At 43.7% G+C, this 20,319-nt stretch overlaps 1 pseudogene across 1 annotated transcript; it reads right to left on the bottom strand.

The window, feature by feature from the left end:
- Positions 1 to 9,899: 9,899 nt before the first annotated feature.
- LOC146757263 (feather keratin Cos2-3 pseudogene) lies at positions 9,900 to 11,117 on the bottom strand (annotated as a pseudogene). The gene is made up of 2 exons (XR_014937092.1): positions 10,953 to 11,117; positions 9,900 to 10,625 (listed from the first exon to the last, which is right to left on the bottom strand). The product of XR_014937092.1 is annotated as a feather keratin Cos2-3 pseudogene (transcript).
- Positions 11,118 to 20,319: the final 9,202 nt, after the last annotated feature.

The following is a 20,319-nucleotide window of genomic DNA, read 5'->3' as shown; positions in this document are numbered from 1 at the left end:
ATTTTAATCAGCAAAGCTTATCGTGGGGATATATTTCCTAAATTAGTGGCACAGATTTACTCTCCATTATCTTGACACAGATACTGTGACTGTGAGTTCTGCTGGAGAACAAATTCCCCATGGAATAAAACTCCATTATCCCAGAAAAAGTGAGAAGATGGAGATTTTCTCACTCTGGCAAATTCCCCAGTGCCAGTTCTGCAGTCTCAGTCTCAGTGAAATCTTTGTCTCTAAGAACAGAAAAATGGTGCCCAGGGCCTAGAGAGTTGAGTAGAGATGGTGGCTTTTATCTGAACCATAGCAGAAGGAGTGTGAGGGGAGCATTGCCTAGTGCATGGGATCCTGCATGCCTGAGCTCTTATTTCAAATTCAGCAGTGCCTTCAGGAATTCCTTCTCTGCACTGAAATTGGTGGTTCCCTTAGGATGACAAACATTTTAATCACTACCTTGGAAGCAAATTAGTATGATTGAAGAGAATACTAAAATGTTGATGCTAATAATGAAGCTGTATGTCTTTCATACAAACTCAGGGAAGATGAAAATGAGAAGACAGAAGTCATGAAGCTGCAGAAAGCAGTGGGTTGTTTTGGGGTACCACTTGGGCTATAATTCTCCCAGAGAACAACATGTAAACTGACCAAAAAGTGGGGATTTCTTGCAGGGATGCACAGGGAACAGGTGCTTTGTGCAGCTTAGGACATGCAAAGCTGTGATAGATCCTAAAATTATGGTACTACAGGGTATATAGGTTCAGTGCCTTGACCTCTTCATTGCCCTGCCTCACCACTGTGCAATTTGAGGTCACCTGCATTTCACAAAACAGGTTTAGCAAAGCCAAGATGTAGTACATGGGTATCCAAAATTTTGGCTCGTCTGGGCCATACTGAATGAAGAAGAATCATCTTGAACTGCACATAGAAGACATAATAGAGTTAATGTTATAAGTAACAAAATTATTTTTGTATATTTTTTTCTTAAAATAAAAAAGAGGGCAACAAAAACATAAAACCGGTGGGAATTTGATCTCATTTTCATGAAACTAATGCATAAATGTCTGGTTCTATGGAAATGGCTGCAGTTCTTAGTGAGTTCTCAAGGTGCTTATCAGAGAATTTTGATCTTATTTTACTCTTCCTGTTCTCCATCCTTGACAATAGTTGCTCACAAATACATGTACTGCCAAAAAGTGGTGACATTAATGAAGTGAGGGATATTTCCCTTTGGTAAGACAGGACTTATAAAAGTCTAGTAAAGATACATGATCAAATTTTTGAGTTGAATATCTGATTGTAACTCTAAACATTCCATTTGAAAATTTGTATGTTTATGTTGACTGAAGATGGAGTTGCAAATATACAAGAAAAACTGATTATTTTTTGTCTGTCTTGAAACCTATTCACAAATTCCTTTATCAAAATGGGAAGTGAGGCAATTATAAATTAATAATAAAATGAGAAAACCTACATTTCTGCTTAATAACAAAAACATATCTTCACAGACACACGTGTGTAAGTCAATTGAAATATTATTATCACAGTGTTTTACTCACTAAGTGGCATTAGAGCATATAACATATAATACACGTGGGTTTTGATTTGACTGAATGTTTGTGGTGAGTGCAAGAGGTGGAGTTAATACTGCACTGCACCTCTCCTCACTGCATTCTGCTGCCATCTATGTAATCCATACTCAAGCTATGGGCAATCAACACATAAAAATGGGTTTTGTTTTTTCCTCTAGTGAGTCCCAGAACTCTCAATGTGTGTGTGTGCCTCAGTGGTCGTTCCTAGGCAAAACCTCTGATATGCCCAGGAATCAGCCCAGATGGTGCCCACAAACACCAGCCATTGTAAGAGTGACCCAGCAGAGAGTAGGGTTTATCCGGCCAGAGAAGCAGCTCAGCAAAGGGAAAGACCTTTTTGTCTATTGCCTATTGACTGCGGAATAACCAGGGATATCCTTCTGGACTTGAATGAACAGAGCACAAAAGACAGTCCACTGCAGTGTGTCCCTTATTTTGGGAATAATGAAGAGTCCCCTTGTACACCTAAACTATTCCTCTCTAAAAAGCTGAATTGTTTTTCTGAGTAGATTTGCCACATAGGGAATTAGGATTGAGGGAAAAGAGTTGGAGGAAAGACAACTTTAATGAGTCTAAATATGGAAAGAAGATGTACTGTAGGCAGCAGCTAGTGTGGTGGTATTCCTGCAGGGTGTCCATCTGCCTTCCTTACACAGAGAGGGAGGTCGTCAGTTCTCTTCCTAGGGTGGTGCTGGGAGGTGGAAACAGTAGAGGAAGGAGAGAAAGAAAAGAGCAGAGGGAAACTTAGACACTGACCATGTTTTCAGAGAGCCCAGACTGGTCAGTTTCTGCAATCCTTTGCAGGTGAATCCAGGAATGAATATCTATTCTAAATACAGTGCTCTAAAGCTCTATCTTCTGTCATTGATCACTTTCTGGATTCCTGATGTTCCTTCTCTGGGATCTCCTCCAGCAGCTTTAGCAGGGGAGGCATTTTTTGCTACAGTAGCAGCTACCAAAGCAGGAGAGACTGTAGCAAAACTGACATAGCTGCCACTTGTTTGAGCAGGACATGTCTGGTTTCTGGAGGTGCACCTGGGACAAAGAAGGGGGAAGCATATGAGAGGCTAAGCCATGGGAGAAGAGATGGCACCTACTGGTTTAGCATGCACTGCCTAGCTCAAAGCCCAGGATCCATCTCAGATAATTCCTAACCTCATACTGTAGAATACCTTCTCTCCTCTTCCCTGTTCCGTGTGAGGAAGATGCCATTTCCCGGCTAGGACAGCTGGTATCAGGTTAGACATTCATTAGGAGAGTGGTGATCTTGAAGGAGGAGTAGAAATAGCATCACATATGCCTCATCTCCAAGGAGAAGGAGGCAAGAGAATTGGATGAGACTAGAGAGGAGCCAGCTTTTATAGCAGTCCTGTACTGCCCCAGGCATAGAGTCACTCTTTGTAGAGGTAATTATTTTCTGAGTCTCATGTCAAATGTGAAACAGCTAATGATATGGGTTGAGTTTTGGTTTCCGGCATTGTAACCTCTTCATTTCCTGGCTTATGCCACATGCTTTCACATAAGAAGACTTTTATAAATGAAAGAGAAAAGGCCCGAGGACTTCTGGCACAGAAACACATCAATGCAGGCAGCTCAAGTGCTGATGATAACAAAATTACAGAGATCATAATCAGCTCCATCTTCTCAATGCTGAATTGCTAAATTTACTTTAAAATATTCTACAAAGGGCAATGACTGTGTGTTTGGAGTATTTTTTCTACATCTTAAATTGTCAATAATAATGCTATTTCTTTTGATATCATTCAGAATTTTCTTTTAGAATTCTTTACTGAAGCCTGAACTGCTTCTTTTATGTCATTAAAAATAAAATAAAATACAATAAAATAAAATAAAATAAAATAAAATAAAATAAAATAAAATAAAATAAAATAAAATAAAATAAATTCTACCTAGTTTTGCTTCCTAATCCATTGAACCACTATACTGGGTTCATATTGTAAGTTTTCTGCAGCAGCTTCAGGGATGGCCTCTGTGAAAACAATCCAGGGGCTGCCCCTATTTCAGAAAGAACTAGTTACAACTGATTCCAAACAAACAAGCTGCTGGTATCTGGCAGATACTGGGATAGCTAGAGTCCTTCCTGAGAACCAGGGATTGTGATCATGAGGCTACTTTCATTTGCCTACAGAAGGCTTCATTGACTCCCCCTTCCTGATTAGGTGGCCTATACTACACACCTGTAACACTATCACCTATGTCAACCTGCCCTAAATCTTTACCCACAAGCTTTCAATTCACTCTTCATCTACCCTTAGGCAGAACTCAATACATTGCAGTTGCTCTGTCACATGAAAACAACTTAATCCCCTTGCCTTCCAGGCTTGTCTTTCCTGAAAAGCACACAGCCATCTCTGACAGCATTCCAGTCATGCAAGCCATCCCACCATGTCTCTGTAATTGAGAATGAGATCATAGACCTGTGACTGCATACAGATCTCTAATTCTTCCTGTTTATTCCTCATGCTGTGTGTGTTGGTGTACAGGCATTTCAGAGATGTAAATGAACATGCAGGTTTGCCCATAGCATTGAAAGATCTTCCACAGCTGTGCCCTATATGCATTTCTTTGTCTGCTTGCACCTGCTGGAAGCAACCCAGTTTAAGCTGTATTTTGCTGACTACATATGTCTCTACATATCCTTCCCCCACCTTTCCTAGTACCGCTCTTCTTTCCAGGCTGGCCAACCTGTTGGCTAAGACACATGTGCTCTGCTTAGAAAGGTAGATCTCATCTCTCTCCATCAGGTGTCAGTTTTCCAGCGGGGCCCCCTGGTCATAGAAACCAAAATCCTGTTGCCAACACCTTGTGTTTCCAACATACAACAAATGCCAACAACCATTAGTTAACTTGGAAAATCCTCCTCCTCCTCCCATCCTTCCTCCTTACAGAAAGGACTAAGTAGAAAATTACTTGAACTCCTGAATCCTTGGTTGTCTTATTTTCTCTTTCCGTCCTGTTGAGGTTTAGTGAGAGAGGTGGATATATGGCAATCAGACAAGGTCAGATCACCACAGTGACTTCTCCATTTCTCTTTGTATTTGCAATGACTATGATAAGTAAAATTTCCATGGGTATCTGTGACTTAAATTCTTTACTGTGTTTTATATCTGTGCTACCAGGAGTAGTCTCTTTCTTTCAAAGCTGTTCCCCTTTGAGCTTTTTTATACGGGTGCTAGTAGCCCATTTACAGCCACAGGCAGAGCACAGCCCAACCTTCTTCCATAGCCTCAAATAAGCAAGGATGACATCAGATCCATGCAGAAAGAAAGCTGTAAATGGGAGCTGCTATGCTGATAACCTTTCTTCAGCTCTTCCTGGCACTGTTAGAAAAGATCATGCGTGAGATCTGGCAACAGAGAAGAAACATTTACTCTCTTGATGACCTCCGACCCTTCACCAGAATTTCTTTCCCTAGTTCTCCAACCCTCATTGTCTCTTTTATATACTGACAATCCCCAGTGCTTCACAGGTAAACCACCAGAGAAAATATTGGCTGTTTTCAGTCTTTGCAAACCTAAATAACAGGATTTTTAAAGTGAATTTCTCAATCTCTATCCTGTCTAGCTCATGTAATACTGCATGCCATAGACACCCATTTTCACCTCTATATTAGCACTGTGTCATGTTTTAACCCTTGTAAGGGAATAACCACCCTAGTGCTGGTGCTATTTTCATATATTAGTACTACTGCAGTTAACACATTTATCAGTAACAATCCCAAACCAATTATGTGTATTGCTTCAATAAATCATCTTTCTTTTTAAATGTTTTTCTATCGGTCCAGTGAAAGCCCTTGTGTCTGGGGAGCTCTGTAAGGTAAAGTCAAACTACACTTGTAACATGGTAATTATAAACATTATTTTCCTTGAAAATCTGAAACAACACCATTCCAGCCACTATGAAGAAAAGTAACTCTATTCCAGCCAGGTTGGGATGTTATCTCTGTAATAACATCCACTGACATGTAGCATAGGCCAGTAAAGGCTGTTTCAGTGTTCCCTCACATTCCCTTACAGTGGTACTCATACAATTTTAGGAGCTTCTCAGCCTCTAATTGTAAAGCCTGAAGGAATAGACATGGGTTACACAAGCCCACTAATTCCTTGAGTACGGTAGTTTTTGCCAAGTTCCCAATATTGCACAGACTATTTTTCCACTGAATTTCTTGATACTTCCTTTTTCCTCTGTTCTCAGGAACAGGTCACAGCCAGGTAGGGTGTGTACAGCCAAGAAGATGTTGTTGTTAGCTCAGAAGATCTATGATCTGCACCCTGAGAGAGGGACTGAGTGAGGAGCAGAAAAAGACTGTGGCATGGCATGAGGCTTATTTCCAAGGGTCCATGTTGCTGTCACTGTTAAGTTGGTCCTCATTGCTGGTAGAAGATTTGGAACCTGAGATTTGATCACACCAGGTGTACTGACAACACCCTTTCCCCCCTTTTTGTTGAAGCAATTTTTACTTTTGCTCACTTCCTATGAATTCCCAATTGTCCTTATCCTGATATCTCCGTTGGTGGCAGACAACCTCCCATTGCTCTTTCTCCAAATTTTTCTTGCAGTAAGTCCACATCAATGTCTTCCTTTCTTTCCAACTCACCTGTAAGGAAGGGGACAGCACTTGTATAAAGTGTAGCCAAAACACCATGTCTGCAGCCACAGTGATAGGAACAGCCCCTTCTTTTTTGGATTGTTCTGGAAAGTAAATTTGTTGCAAATATAACCTATACTGGCTTCCTAGAAATGATTGAAAGACTTCAGGTGTTATCTGACTTATCTGAGGCATCTCCTCAGATACCTACCGTGGTAATCTCAAAGCATACCTACTGTGGATTTACAGGTCTGGAGCCAAGTTTGTTCTTTTGAGGCTGCTTCAGTGCTTGTGTTGGGCTGGCCCTGGCTGGCAGCTATGTGACAACACAGCCACTTGCTCACCCAGTGGGACAGGAGAGAAAATAATTAGCACAAGAGCAAGCAAACTTGTGGGCTCAAATAAAGTCAGGGAAATCAGCAGTTATTGCTGCAGTCAGAATAAACTTGACCTGGGAAATCTAACATTAAATACTTAGATATTGATTGGGAAACAAAGATGACAATCATGTACGCACTCAAGAGAAAAACATCTTGCATTCTTGCAAGAAACAACTTCACTTCCACCTGACTAGTATCCTTTGCCCTTGTTAGCACCACACGTTATGCTCAGTCCCTATGATTAGGGAATAGGCAACGCAGGGGGCTGGGTTCCAGCCATTAGAGATTATTTTTTACTCTGCTTGTTCTTTTATCTTTTATTCTTCAGTTTCTTCCTTCATGTTTCCTTGGCTCTAGCATGAGTTCTGCACAGAATGCAGTCCCTTCAGGGAACTACACCCTCCAGTGATTGGTTACTCATGACGCACAGTCCTCTGGGAACTGTAACCAGCTATGCTATCAGTCTCCCTTTATTGACTGCTCTGTCTTTGTTGTTCCTTCTCTATATTTATGATCTTGTCATAAATATATTTTCTCATTTTCTCCACAAACCCTGTTTGAGTCAGAGGTGTTACCAGCTTCCCTGAATGACTCAGTTGAACAAACATAGCTTAGGACTGGAATATGTGAATATGGAGCTCCCAGCTGATTGTGAAGAACAAAAGAAATTACAAGGAAGGTGGAATAAGGAGCAGGTTGTCTGAGAGTAGTACAGTGGCACTATGTGCACATGTGGGAATTGGATAAGAAATGCGAGTGATCTGTCAGTGTTGAAACTATCAAGGGAGTTGAGGGACAAAAACAGAGATGTCTTCATGTCCTTTGGCAGCAGAAAGAAAGCTAAAGAGAGTGTGGACCCATTGCTCTGAGGGTAAGGGCACAAAGTGGTAAGGGATGGGGAAAAAGCTGATATACTCAATGCTTATCATTTTTCTTGGTTTTCATTAGCAAAAGTTTGTCCTCAGACCTCCACATCCCTGAGCCTGTCAGCAGTGTGTCTGGAAATAAAACTGCACTCACAAGAGAGGAAGAAAGAACTAAGGAAACATTAACAAAGTGTGGAGACACATGAGTCCATAGAACCAGGTGAAAGGCATCCAGTCATTTCATGGTCATTCTATTCTCTTTGAAAAATAAAAGGAATAAGTTTCTGAAGATTGTAAAATTGCCTCCACATTTGTAAGTGCAGAGAAGAGGGATGAAGTGCAGGCCAGTCATCCACCCCTCAGTTCCTGGAAATGCTAAGGAGTAAATGACTCCAGGAAAATATTTCTGAACACATAATAGACAAGAAGGTAATTGGGAGCAGTCAGTGAGTGTTTAATGAGGTCAAACCATTCCTGATCAACTTCATTGCCTCCTGTGATGAGCTGACTGTCACTGCAAACAATGGGAGGACAGTGAATGTTGTGTACCTTTATTTTAGCAAGTTCTTCAGTGCTATCTCCTGTAGCAGTTTATCGACAAATTATTGAGATATAGCTGGCGAAATGGATGATATGCTGAGGACTGCCATGCTCAAAGAGCCATGACAAGTGATGCAAATTTTACCTGGTAGGTAGTAATTAGCGTGGCACTTCAGTGATCAATAATGAGGTCACTACTGTTTAACATTTATATTAACACTGGGAAAAATGGAATGTAATGCACTTTTGGCAAATTAGTGGAGAACACCAAATTAAGGGGAGGAGGCAGTATGTTTTAGTACAGGTCTGTTAGTTAGAGGGACCTAAATAGACTGAAGAAATGGGCTGATTAGAACCTCAACAAGTTCAATAAATGCAGTGCTAAGCTCTTGGACCTTGGGAGGAACAAATCCATGCACCAAAGCTGACTGAGGGCCAACTATCTTGGAAGAAGGTCAACAGAAAAATATGTGGAGTCCTAGTGGACAAGCTGAACTGGAGTAAGGAATGTGCCCTTGCTGCAGAGAATGCGTACTATATCATAAGTTATATTAGTCAGAGTGTAGCCAGAATGCTGTGAGAAGTGATCTTCTCCTTTTGTCTGGGACTTATGACACTGCATCTGGAGTACTGCATCAATTTGAGGGCTTTCCAGTACAAGAATATTCTTGACAGACTGCAGCAGAGGCATCTGTGAGAGGTTCAGGGGTGAAGAACATGAAGTGCAGGCAGGCTGATAAGGCTTGCTCATTCTGGGGAAGAGAAGGCTGAGGATTTACAACTGCCTTATCAGAAAAGAAAAAAAAGACAGACAAGGTATCTGAAAGTTCTAAAAAGAGAATTATATGCAATGAAATATAATCTAGCTCATGAGGAAAACATCCTCAGACATACTGGGGGAATTCTTGCATTGATTTCCACCTGATCCATTTGTCCTGGACTACTCTCACTTGGGTATAAAAAGGGCTGGGTGACCCTGTCAGATTTGGAGGACGGGGGTCCCTGCAAATCTTGAAGTTAATGGCCCATGTTAACACAGGCCCATGTTCCTCAAGATCACAAACTTGACCAGGGCATGGTCACTGCAGCCCAGGATGCCTCAGATCTTAACCTCTTTAATGATCTCTTCCACACTGGTGAGTACCAGGTCCAGCAGCACTTCACCTCTTGTCAGTCTGTCCAGTATGTGGACCAGAAAGTTGTCAGTGGACTCCAGGAGTCTTCTGGGTTGCTTGCAGCTCACCATATTGTTTTCCCAGCAGATATCTGGGTGTCCAAAATCTCCCATCAGGATGAGAACCTGTGAGCATGACACCTCTTGCAACTCTAACATCAACAGGCTCCCTTTGATTGGGCAGTCTGTAGCAAACCCTGACCACCAGATGTTCTTTATTGGTCCAGTCCCTAATTGTAATCCATGAACTCTCAAAATGTTTGTAACTGTTTATCAGAGACTGCTTTTTGTAGTCTATCCCCTTCTTAACACAGAGGAAATCTCCTTCACCTCTCCTACCTTGCCTATTCCTTCTAAACCGTATAGCCCTAAATCATGGTCTTCCAATTATATGAATCATTCAGCCATGTTTCTGTGATAGCAATAAGATAGTTCTCCAGTCCTTGGACTCCTCATCTGCACATCATGCTCTGATTTCAGGGAAATATTTCTGGGCCCAAATGCAGCAAGGGAAAGGTGATTGTCACTGGCAATAAATAGCCTGAAGTACCATCCTCAGCTCTAAGGAACAGTGCCATAAAGGGATTGAATGCACTAAGTCCCATCATTTTCCTCAAGGAATGATGAAGAGGTGCCTTTGTGACCCTTTTTACCTCTCCCAAAGTAATTCCTTTCTACTTGGACAGCTTCAGAGAGTGCCCACAGATGCAAGGATCACACAAAGCAACAGTCTGTGATGCAGCAGAGTTTAATGAGTCTAGTGGGAAAAGCGATGTCTCCAAGGGGAACCCTCAGAAAAAAAGGTTGCCATGGACAGGTGAGAGAAAAAGGAGTTCCCACAGGATAGCCAGCTGGCATCCCTGCAGAAAGAGGGAACCTCATGGCCAGAGGAGCAGTAAACAATGAAATAAAAGGAGGGAAAAAAGAGAGTAAGGGAAAGAGAGGCACTGGCCATATTTTCAGAGAGCCCAGGCTCATTCTTCTTAATGAACGGCCACCATCTGTAGAAAGAGCAGGGGATAATCGGCCTCTCTTGAAAGCAATGACCAACATCTCAGTTGTCAATCAGGCATCATCTTCTGGGTTCCTTGTATGTAGGTGTCCTTCTCTGAGTTACCAGTCATGGCTTTAGCAGGGAGGGCACCTTCTGCCATGGTAGCAGCTGGTAATAGAGGAGAGGTCACAGCATCCAGAGTTGATGGGGACTCCGTCACAGCTGAGGATGCTGCCTACAGCAGCAGAAGTGGAGGATCCCACAACAGTATTCTGTGGGAAGGAGGTGAGAATGGGGCCAGGGAAAATCACCACCACAGTAGGGGGCTCGAGAACAACAGTAGAAGACTGGCACTGTCTGACACAGGGCTCATTGCAACTGCTGGCAAGAGAGGTTGGGCCACAGCTCAGACATGGCTGACAGGGCTCACATGGCTGGCACTTGTCAGAGCAGGACATGTCCTGGGACTGGAGGTACACCTGAGGATGAAGGAAGAGAATAAACAGAGCGCAGGATTACTTAAGGAACAGATTGCAACCTACAGCAGTTAGAGAGGAAAGGTAAAGACTGAGCAGCATGGCATGAGGGTTTCTTTGTCTGAGCCCACCACAGTCCTTCATATAGCAATGAGGCCCAGGAACGTTTCTGCCCAGAATCAGCCTTTTTACTCTACAGGTGCTCTCTTGTCTTCCCTCTCCCCTGACCAGGATCTCAGAGCACTAACAGAAGATCAAGGATCAGCTATTGCCTAAGATGTCCTTGAAGGCTAGAGAAGGAGGTGAAGGACAAAGGAGATTCCAACTCACCTGGTTCTGAAGGAGAAGGAGGTGAGAGAAGTGGTTGAGAGAATAAAGAGCTGGGCTAGCTTTTATACTGGTCCTGCACTGCCTCAGGCCCAAAGGCAGTCTTTGCATAAGTGACAATTTTGTAATACGCTCATAATGAACGGAAAACTTCTCAGTTAATGACATGGAATGTGCTGCTGTTTCCCTCTATGCTGCCTTTGCATTTCCTGGTTTATGTCATGCCCATTCCTTCATGCACAATGAGAAGCACAAGGATTTCCGGGACATGGATGCGTCAGTGTCGTCACTGTAGTCAGAAGACATGGACTGAACACTAAAGATGTCCAGAGATGTTTGGTCTCTGGTAGGGCTATTTGCTATTCTGTTCACAGTAAAGAGTCCAGATGGTCCCAGCCCTGCAATGATCATTTGGTCACATGAGAAATTACACTGGTTCCAAATCAGAACCAGAGCATAAAAAAGAAATAACACTTTCTGCATTACTTTTTATGGTTTCAAACACTTTTTCATGTGTTATTTTTACATCATTCTTTAGAGAAAGAGACAACTTCTATGGAAGAGATCCTACTGTGTTCAGACCTTATATCCCAAAATAATTAAATGAGTTTTAGATAGGTAGGAGGGAACAAATCCTTCTAAGTCATGCAAAGAAGTCTAGGTCATTGTAAAGATAGATGAAATACTGCAGAAGGCCCAGGAAGGAATTATGGAGAAAATATTTTATAAGAAGCATAAGAAGGAGAAGCATGAAAACTTACCCCTCCTTCATATGAAAAACTGGCTGCTATACTCTATCAGTAGCAGATGTAGAGATAACCGATGGAGTAAATGACTGCTGAGACACGGCTGAAAGCAGTATAAACTGGCAGACAGTTGTATGAGTTTTGACACAAGACTACAATACATGTCATGGATCAGATTTTTTTATTTTTTTATTTTTTTTTTTTAGATTATAAGAAGTGAGATGGACGGTGGGGAAAGGGAAGAGCTGATAAAGAGGGGGATGTATAGTCAAGCAGTGTAAATATGAGTTTCTGGCTTCTCATATCATGCACAGAAATAGTCCCATTCTCAACACAGTCATCTTGGGGTGACTACATAAATGATGCAATTAAACTTCTCCAGCAACAGCTCCAGTCCCTGTTCTAATGACGCATGTTCTGATACACCTGAGTCCGCCAGGTACCTGGGCCCCTTAAGTACTATTGCTGGTGGATAGCCACCAATCCAGATTCAGATCTAGGGTTGGATTTAGTGAGGTACTTCTTCACACTGTCTGCAGAGAACGCCATGTTACTTCCCTATGTGGAGGATGCCAAGTTCCAATTTAACACTGTCTGTCTCTGTAAGATGAGCCCACATAATTGCCTGTAGCATGTAACACAAGGGTACCTTGGGAGTGGTTATGTCTCTGCTTGACTGACTGTATCTCTGGTGAGTCTGGATCTCTGCATCCCACCCTGTGCAGCAGAGAGATCTATCATTAAGAACACCCCATGTGACTTTCACAGCTGAAATAAGACTTGAAGTCTGGGGAAACGAGCAGAATGATCCAGCAAAACTGGCATGGGTTCAAAATGAGATTGAATATGGGGAAACTGATGATTAGTGCTGGAGAAGAGGGTCCTTGGTAGGAGATATGTTAGTGTTTGTACTTTCCATCCTTCATATTCCAACCTTCTCAACATAACCCAAGGAGGGGAAATATCTTCCTGGACCTGCATGGGAGGATGAACTAAATCCTCAGCAGATGAGTAAGACCCATGAGCCAAAGAGGTGAGAAGATTCTCTGCTGAAACCCTGGAGCTATTACATATCTCTCCTCCAGCTCTGGGTAATCACCATTTCTTTGTGGGAAGATTTCCTGTGTTCTTGACTTCTGCCCAAGAAAAAACAGATGGTTGCCCAGAGGACCATTTATATTTCTCTCTCCACACAGCTCCTGTGTTGCAATGCCTACTTCGGGAACTGAAGAGCTATCCCTGGAGAGCAGCTGTGGTGGAAGCTGAGAAATCCAAACATGGTCCCTGAAAATTTTTCTTCCCTGAGGGAATAGATATGAAAGTATTTACAGTGAGACATTCTGAGATGAGGTATACCTATTTGTGCTGAGGATGGTGTGAGTATTGGGGAGAAATGTCAGAAGGAAAAACAAGACATTCAAATACAGAAGCAAGCAAAGCATGAAAAGAAGAAAGAGGGTCTGTGCCTATGGGGGATGAGACTCATAGAATCACCAAAGGTTTGAAAAGATCTAAAAAATCATCCAATCCAACCATCCACTGATCACCAATAGCTCCCACTAAACCATGTCCCTCAACACATCTAGTCTTTCCTTGAACACCCTCAGGGTTGGTGACTCCACCACCTCCCTGGGCAGTCCATTCCAGTGCCTGACTACCCTTTCTGAGAAGTAATACTTCCTAATGTCCAGCCTGAATCTCCCCTGCCATAGCTTGAAAACATTTGAGAAGGTGGACAAAGTGAGAAAATGAACATTTGCATCTTAGTGGGATGTTAATTTTGGTTCTTTCCTTGTGCTTGGGAAACACAAGAAGACAACAAGACATCAGGATTCAGAGTTTTCAAAGAAAAGCCAACTCAATGGTATATAAACTGGAATATGTGGGCAATGCTAATCCTCAGTATGATGATACTTTTTATAGTTCCAATGCTTCTTGTACTCAGAGTACCTGTGATTAAGAATTGTGGAAGATGTTTATCTTTCCCTGTTCATTGACCCTTATAATTTCCTGAATAAATAAATGCCTTAGTACTACTGAAGATTTTAGTGGGAGACCACTCAATGGCTTTTCAGTCATGGAGTACTGTGGGAAAAAGGTATGGAAGAACCTGCTCAGTTAACATGCTCATTGTTTCTGTTTGCCACAGTTGGGCTGGAGAGCTGGAACAATCTTGCAGCTAAACGAAACTCAAAGATGAGTTCTTTGTGAGCACATGAACGTGACTGCTGCCACAAGTTGCCGTGAATGGATTATCTTGCCAGATTAGCAGTGAAAATTGCTGACCAGAGGTCAATGGCTAGAATTTTTGTCAACATATGATTTTGAATAAAGTGGGAGACTGCTCAACACAGTGCTATCCTCTGAAGGTCTGACTCAAGAGACATGATTTTCTCTGGGGATGGTTACCTTTCATCTTTTGCAGCTGCTTTAGGCAGCAGGAGAAGAGGAATTGAAGACAGCACTCCTTGAGAAGTATTCCTGTGGGAGGTAATGGGTATCATTTTATTATGGATCTATGCTAATCTTTAGTCTCAGACTTCCAAAGAAACCAACACTGCTTTGCTGTTTCCATTCCCGGGACTTTTGCTGTAAACCAAAGATCCAGGATCTTTCTCTTTCACCACCTTGTATCTCCTCTTGATTTCCCTGCACAGGTGTTAAATTAGGTTTTTTCCAAGGTGCCGTGGAGTTGAACATCACCACCCAGCAAGAAGGACAAATTATAGTAGAGGGACACCTTTCATACCATCTGTACCTATCAGCTCTCTAACATTAATAACTTGCTCAGAAGGCTTCCAACGGGTCCTGCAGTTTGAATGAATAGTTTATAATAATAACATCTTTTTGGATGTTTGTAGGTGTGCAAAGGACAAATACTTGTCAGACATTGGAGTTTTAATCCTGACTGGACCAGTGTGTGAATGCACCAGACCTGACTGGAATGTCTGGGGAGCATCTCTTTCCTCAGAAGCAGATCTCAGCTGAGCAGGGCTTTTGTTACCATGGAAATTTTACTGACAACTCAAAAGTGATGTAGAGGGCAGCATGGCTGGATGAGGAGCTGTAGAGTATTCTGTGCATGCAGGGAAGTTTCCCAGGAAGTACCTTCCTTCACTTACTCCCAAGCTTGTCCTTCAAGTTGCTGGGGAACTAGTGATCTGATCCTTGAATATCCCTAGAAAGGAACTGCTCCCTTGCACTGTCTGCAGAGAAGCTTAGCCCTTCTCCTACTGAAGCCCCTATTTTCACCTTTATCTTGCCACAAGGGCTTTTGTTAACACCATGGGTTATGTGGCTAACCAGCTCTGGGAGGTGATGAGCAATGCAGGAGGTAGGGGTCATGTATATGATGATTACTCTATGCTTCTCATTACTTTCTGATTTCCCCTGCTGCAGTGTTTTTGCATGTTTTCTTACTGGTGTGTCTCCCGGCATATCTGTTCCATTATGCCACTCAAAGGTGACACTTAACAGGAATACAAAAATCAAAAAGAACCTGCAGTACTCCTCCCTGGAATTACCTAGTTACAAAAACTTGGGTTAATTCTCCATATCAACATGTGGGCTGCTACTGCATGGCCATGTGCTGGGAGGGTGTTTTTTTCTCCTGCCCTGCCTCCTGGGGCTCCCCCAGCTCTGCCTCACTTCTTTTGCAGAGACACCAGTCTGTATGACTCTATCAAGGACCTCAGCGGGGGGTCAGATGACCTGGTAGAGACTGACCACAGGCCCACAGAAGAAAAGAGCTGGATTCAGGGAAACTGCTTCATGCCTGGGAAAAGCCAGACACCATAGGTCATCCATGATGGAGTTCAGAGAAGCACAGAATAACAGAATTGTAGGGATTGGAAAGGTCCTTTAGAGATCATCAGGTCCACCCCTCCTGACAGAGCATTTTCCCTACAGTAGGTCACACAGGAAAGTGTCCAGACAGGTCCTGAGTCTCCAGAGAAGGAGAGTCCACAGCCTCTCTGGGTAGCTTCTCCCAGTGCTCTGTCACTCTCACAGTAAGAAAGTTCTTCCTTGTGTGGCTTGAGCCTTGGATACTGTCTTGGATGGCCCTGTCTGATAGGAGCTGGGTGTGTGCAAGGGGAGTGAAGGCCCTGTGTGTAATCTGGATGGCTAATTTCAATGTCAGTCTGTGAGTCCTTTATGCTCTGCAACACTAATTGACTTCTGGGCTGTGCAGGGTACACTTTGGGGTTTGGAGGGTACATTGAATCATAAAATCACGTAGAACTGTAGAATGGCTTGAGTTGAAATTTACCTTAAATATTATCTAGTTCTAACCCTCCTGTCATGGGCAGGGTCTAGATCAGGTTGCCCAGGACCCCAGTTACCTTGGCCTTGAACACCTCTATGGATGGAACATCCACAGTTTCTCTCAGAAATCTCTTCCAGTGTTTCACCACCATCTGACACTATCCCTTCCTTCCTTGCTCTCAGGTGCAAACCGTGCCTCCTGATTCTGCATAGGTACTGGAGGATGAGGAGAAGTTAGAGACCATTGTAAATGCTGTCTCTCATGCCTTCTACAATCCTGGATCATATGATGCTGTATTATGACCTAGTCTGTCTCCCCAGCACAATGCTGTTTAGAGCAGAATTCCCTTCTGCACAAGCTTGTGATCTGCTGATCTCTCAGAGCCTTCAGCAGCATTAGGCTCTCCACATGAGGTTAGCAGAGGTTGAGCTCACTCTCTTCAGGATATGGGTCTACAAGCCAGGGGTCTTTATCCAGGCAGAGAAGCCTGAAGTCAAGTCCTTGTCACCACTGGCTCTGGTGGAGCTGGAGAAGTCTTCCTGAGCTCCAAAGGACAGTGGTTGAAAGGGTTCTACTGCCATGTGTCCCACTGCTGTATACCTCCAGGAATCATAGAACTGTAAAACAGTTTGTGTTGGAAAGGAAAACACATTACCATGGGTACGGAAACCTTCCTCTAGATCATGCTGCTTAAGGAGCGCCTCTTAAACCAGTCAAGGTTCTTCTGAGTGGCAGCCTTTCTCTCTAGCATATCAATGATACCACAAAGATTGGTGTTGTCAGCAGTCTTGCTGGAGCTGCCCTCCATCCCCACAGTCCAGTCCCACTGACAAGTAGTTAAATAACACCAGTCCCAGAATAGGCAGCTGTGGAACACCACTTGTCACTTCTTTCCACCTGGATATTAAGTTGTTTATCACATTTTGAGTGCAACCATCTATCCAGTTCCTTATCCACAGAGTGGCTCATCTGTTAAATCCAAGTCCCTTCAATTTAGAGATGAGGATGTTGCATAAGACACAAATGCTTTGCACAGCATAAAAGACCTCCTTGTATTCTCACCTTGCCCCCTGCCAGAAAGAACATCTTTCGTTTCTGGTAACTTGAGGCCACCATTAAAGGGTGACTGAGGCTGAGGCTGGGGCACAAAAATTTAGTGATAGTGAGAAAGGAAATGAGTTCACTTCAAGAAGGTGGCTGTCAGTACAGGCAGCACTGAGGGGGGACAAAACTGCACCAACCACACATGGTGGAGATGCCACGGATCATCCATCTTCCTGCTCCACAGAAAGAGACAGCAGATCTCTCAGGTTGCATCTGGGAGCCTTACAGTATGGAAGTACAGAAGACAGAAGAGACTGGAGACAGTAACAGATACAGAGACAAGCTTAGGCTGTGATTACACAGAGTTCAGTCTTCCCTCCTTTGGAAAGGGAACACTGGAAGTTCAGCCTTTCTGATCAATGACCAGGATCTCAGTCCTCAGTCCAGCATGAGCTTCTAGGTTCCTGAGGTTCCTTGTTTGGGCTATCCCCTGTAGTTTCAGTGTAGGAAAGACCTTCCTAACTGCAGGTTGGGGATGACCTACTGGAGAGGAATTCTGTGGAGAAGGACCTGGTGGTCTTGCTGGATAACAGGTTGTCCATGAGCCAGCAGTGTGCCCTTGTGGCCAAGAAAGCCAGTGGTATCCTGGGGTGCATTAAAAGGAGTGTGGCCAGCAGGTCAAGAGAGGTGATCCTCTCCTCCATACTCAGCTCTGGTCAGGCCTTACCTGGAGTATTGCATCCAGTTCTGGGCTCCCCAGTACAAAAAAGAGGGATCTCCTGGAAAGAGTCCAGTGGAGGGCCACAAAGATGATAAAGGGCATGGAGTATCTCCCTGTGAGGAAAGGCTGGGTGGCCTGAATCTGTCCAGCCCTGCGAAAAGAATACTCAGAGGGGGATCTTATTAATGTTTATAAATATCTTAAGTGTGGGAAACAAAGGGACATGGCCAACCTCTTTTCAGTGGTCTGTGGGTACAGGGCAAGGGGGAAAGGCCATAAACCGGGGCATAGGAATTTCCTGACCAATATGTGAAAGAACTTCTTCATGGTGAGGGTGATGGAGCACAAGGCTCACTGCAGCTTCTGGCCAGCAGGCTTTGGCGCTGGTTGTGGCAAGACATATCTTGAGAATGGTGTTGCATTTAGGAGGGAGAGAAGGGAGAAAGCAGAGCATAGGGATATGTATGGAACTGTTCCTCAACTTGCCAAGTCACATCCCAGAACAGCAAATCTAATCTGTACAGAGAGGCAAAAGGGTGTTTTTTGTGTTTTTTTTTTTTTTTTTTTGCTTTATCCAGACATGACTCTAACAGAGAGGCTAGGTTTAACAAGGCTGCTACCTCTCTTTAGTGGATATCTCATGCTGGCATACCCCCAGACACTCTGAGTCAGACCTTCTCCCTCCTCCCCCTACCATTAAACATAGCACCAGGATCCAGCATGGCAAGAAAAGGATAAGGGGAAAGGCCTTCAGACACACATGGTTCCCAAAAAGAATGAGGTAAGAGAAGCAGATTAGAGAGGGTTGAAGACTTGGCATGGATTTTTTAGTGACCCTGCTCTGCCCCAGCCCAGAGTTAGCCTCTACAGAAGTGACAATTTTCCAGGCAGCTCAAGATGAATAGAAAACATCTCAGCTAATGACATAGACTATGTGGTTCTTTTCCCTTACACTGACACTTCATTTCCTGACTTATGCTGCACTCATTCCCTCATGGAGGCTTCTTCTGAGTGTGGGGATTGAGAAGCCCTAGGAATTCTGGGCAAGGAATGAGTCAGTGATGGCAGAGGACTCAGCTGCAGGGAATGAATCAGTGATGGCAGAGGACTCAGCTGCAGTGTCAGATGGGTCCAACAAAAGCAAGTAATGCTGGCCTTGGGGCACTCTGGAGGCATTGTTTCTGGCCACAATAACAGCAAGGGCCCAGCAGCTCCCAGCCCTGCAATCCCTGACTTAACACATAGGAGCTTCCCTGCATTCTGTTGTGCCATAACTGTTTTCACCTCCCTCCCAACTTGCTCTAGGAATCACCTGTGGACCTGTGGTTGGCTTCCCAGGCAGTTGGGTGGACTCTTGGTGTTCATTTCTCTTCCTCCTCCAGTTGCCCTCTGGAGAAATTGCTTGTCATCCTTGGACTCCTCTGAGCAGTCCCTACACTTTCACAAACTATATTGTCAGTTCACCTGGAGGCTTGTCCTGCTCAGAGCATTGCAGACTTGCCTTGACTGAAAGGTACCCAGTATTTACTCAGTCAGCTCCCAATGGTGTCCATCCATTCCTGTGAGTGCTTATGCGTACCTTATGTGTGTAGGTGTGCACATGCATGAGGTCATGTTTCTGTGCACACATTGTTTACATATGCATTTGTGAGTGCGTTGATGTAACTACACCTGCATGCAGGCACAGGTGTATTTTGTACTGCCTGTGTATCTGAGTGTGCAATGTATATGCACACACAGTATGTGCTAGTGCACATGTGCACAGAATTACCTTGATCCTCTGCCCAGCACAAGACCCGGGACCTGCACTGTCACCTCTCTGTGCTGGTGTCAGGTGCTGGTGCAAACTCAGCCTCTCTTAGTTTGACAGGATGGAAGAAAGGTTGGAGTGTTTAGATTTCATCTAGCCTTTCTCTGGTGCCCTTCCAGCAGTTTCCAGAAGCTAATCTGTTTCCATGAGTCCACCCCAGCTCCTGGCAGATCTGAAAGGACTTTTCTACAAGATTCTGCTGGTTCCCAGAGGTGTAGTAGCTTTGAGGTTCAGAGGGCCCTTTGTCAGGGAATTCAGCAATTAGGAGAAAAGGGAATGCCTAGAGAGACAAACAGGAGGGAGGTGGTGACACTGCATCTGGGATCAATGGCTTCAAAGTAACAGCAGTGACGCTGTAAATGTCCTGAGACAACTCTAACTGCAAAACCATCCAAATCCAGGACTACCATCATCCCCCAAATGCAACCTCATAAAAGTCTTTCCAGTGGAAGGCTTTCCCCATTGTTCAGTCTTGGGTGAAGAGGAGGAAATCTGGCTGCAGGATCCTACTGCCCAAGGGAAAGAAAGGGAATTCAGTATCAGTTTACATCACCCCACAGGAAGAAACATACATATGCTGTACTTTGAAAAGATTTCATTAAAAAAAAAGAAGTATTGAGACAAAATGATTTGATGTTTGCCTCATTTAATATTTCCTTTGAGAACACTGTGTTTTCTATATCCAATGTGATCCACTACTAAGACCAGTTAGCTTTTACCAAGTGTGTTTGGAAAAATTTCAGTTTCTCTGTGAAGTGTAGATCTGGGCAGAACTGCAGAAA

This window comes from Coturnix japonica, chromosome 24 (genome assembly GCF_054131305.1).
Source record: "Coturnix japonica strain WE chromosome 24, WE-NBRP24, whole genome shotgun sequence".
NCBI classification, from domain to species: Eukaryota; Metazoa; Chordata; class Aves; order Galliformes; family Phasianidae; genus Coturnix; species Coturnix japonica.
Note: the sequence above shows the minus strand (reverse complement) of the source record. Positions and strands in the feature narration are given on the sequence as shown.